Source organism: Poecilia latipinna, unplaced genomic scaffold (assembly GCF_001443285.1).
Source record: "Poecilia latipinna isolate Pla-1442-1.1 unplaced genomic scaffold, P_latipinna-1.0 Scaffold1329, whole genome shotgun sequence".
Lineage (NCBI taxonomy): Eukaryota > Metazoa > Chordata > Actinopteri > Cyprinodontiformes > Poeciliidae > Poecilia > Poecilia latipinna.
This window is the reverse complement of record NW_015113945.1, coordinates 25,615-28,014: the sequence shown is the minus strand read 5'-3', so window position 1 is coordinate 28,014 and position 2,400 is coordinate 25,615.

The window sequence follows — 2,400 nt, the reverse complement described above, 5'->3', positions numbered from 1 at the left end:
AAAAGATGACAGCGCTCTCAGAAAGCGCCCGATAACTAGATCACCATCTGTCCAAAGCTTATGCTGCAGTCTGGTTTGTTTTTATCAATAATTACTATGCTCTTTGCATTTTGTTGCATAATGCTGCGTTAAATAAGGCCGGGTGTTCAAAGTTACTGATAATAATTTATACATTGTATTGGAGCAATGAAAAATTCATAATTGTGTTAAAATCTCACGCTTAGCAGGTATCAATCAAAGTGGAGGTGAGATATATTGTCCTCCAGATCCACTAAACTGCTTCGTATGTGTTTCCTGGGTCAGTTGGCTGGGTGATATTTTTGTAACGTAGGTTCTTTGCCACCGAGGAAATCAAACTACAAGACGCTGAATGGCAGTGTCTTGGTAGACGATCACAGGAAACAGAAAATCTTTATTTCTGAGTGGAACCGCAGAAATAAAACTGTACAATATTAGATGTCAGCAGTACAGAAAATCCCAGATACCAGCAATAAAGAGAAGAAAACTGTTCTCTGGGGACATTTAAAGCAGGAGAAAACCCAAAACAAAAATTGAAAGTTCAGAAATTAAATGAATGAATCCAGAAAAATATGCTGATTTAAGTTCTTTTAATTGAGCAAAAACTTCATGTACACATGTCTGATTGTGGCCTATTTTTATCGAGGTCACATATACATTTGGTGGATTATCTGGCTTTTCTTGTATTGTTCTAAGGAATACCAAAAGGAACCACAAAGTCACGTGACACTAACTTTAGAGGAGAGACAAGGCATGGAGAAACATCAGTGATGTGGCATTTACTCACCATCTGAAGCTCAGAACTTTAAACCACACTGCATTGTGCTCAGGTGTTTTTCTTGTTTCCTTGTTTTTAATGCTCCATTTTGTTTATCCCAGTGTTTCTGCATGTTTATATTCTAATAAATGTCGCTGACATAAAACAACAGCTAATTGAGCTCACAGGCATGTCTCATAACAGGCTGCACCTTTCAAGCAGCTGTGATTCCTCATCTGCTGTGAGCAAGAGGCCTTCTTCAAACATCTTGAACTGTCATGCAAACAAAACAGGGATTGTCTGGCAATGTTTTTCTGTTTTGGCACAAATGTGAAGTTTTGCTATATGTGATAGAACAACAAAAAGTTGTGCATCGTTTTGAAATGGAGGGAAAATGATGCATCATTTTACATTATTTTACAAATAACATCTTGAAAAGTGTATGTGGCAAGTATTTCCCATTTTTTACTCCCATAAGCTTTAACTTTATGCAATCAACTGCCTTCATAAATCAGTAAAAGGCTATGTCTGACGTTTTAGTGAACAATCAACATCATGGAAAAACAAGAAACACACCAACAAGATCAGGGAGAAAGTAGAAGAGAAGTTCAAAGCAGTGATAGGCTATAAAACAATATCCCAACTTGTTAACACATTTCTTCAAGTCATCATCTGAAAATGGAAAAAGCACAAACACATCTACTAGTATACTAAAACAGATGGAATGGGCATGGAGAGCAGTAATCCAACAGGTCCATTGTAACACTGGAGGAGCTGCAGAGTTACACAGCTCAGGAGAAAGAATCTGTCAAGAGATAATGGAAAGAAGAAAGCCATTAAAAGAAGGTATTAAGATCTCATGTGTTCAGGCCAATGCCAATGCAGGTGATACAGCAAGAATATGAAATAATGTGGTCCGCATAGTTTTGAGTAAAACTCAACACATGCAAAATGCTGTGTCATACAAAGTCATTACTTTAGTTTAAGGTGGTGGTGGCAGTATCGTGCTGTGGGGAAGGTTGTCATTAAAAGGGAAAAGGAGGTTGGTCAGAGTTAACGAAAAGATGTAGGTCAGTCCTGAAGGAGAACCTGCCAGAGGTTATAAGAGATTGAGGTTAATCTTGCAGCAAGACAAAACTCAAAATGTTGAGGCAGCGCTATAATGGAATAGCTTAGATCAATAGACACGTGTTAAATGAAAATAAGTTCATGGGCCATGAATTCTTTTGCAAAAGGATTTGCAGATAAAACATGTTATTTCAAACATGAAATAAAGTAGAGTTTGCTCTTTTTATTGCTCATGTTTTTAGAGCTACTGCTTCAGTGACAAAAGGTAAACTATCATAGCAGGAGAGTGAGGTCACTGCTCAAAAATCTTGAAAGAAAGAAAGTCTATGTTAATCTGAACAATTTACTGTTATAGTCCAACAACATTTCCATCTTCGTACTCAAGATGAGTCATTTTTTTCTTTAAGTAGTTCAACGTGAGCTCTAGTTCCCACGCGTTTCTTTTAGCATTTCTCTTTAATGCAAGCTGTGCTGTGGTGAAACTGTTGGTCGGGGGAAAAGAAAAGGAGTAGTGGGTTACAGTCCTGGAATGTGCGCGCGCTCCCGATCTCTGCGTT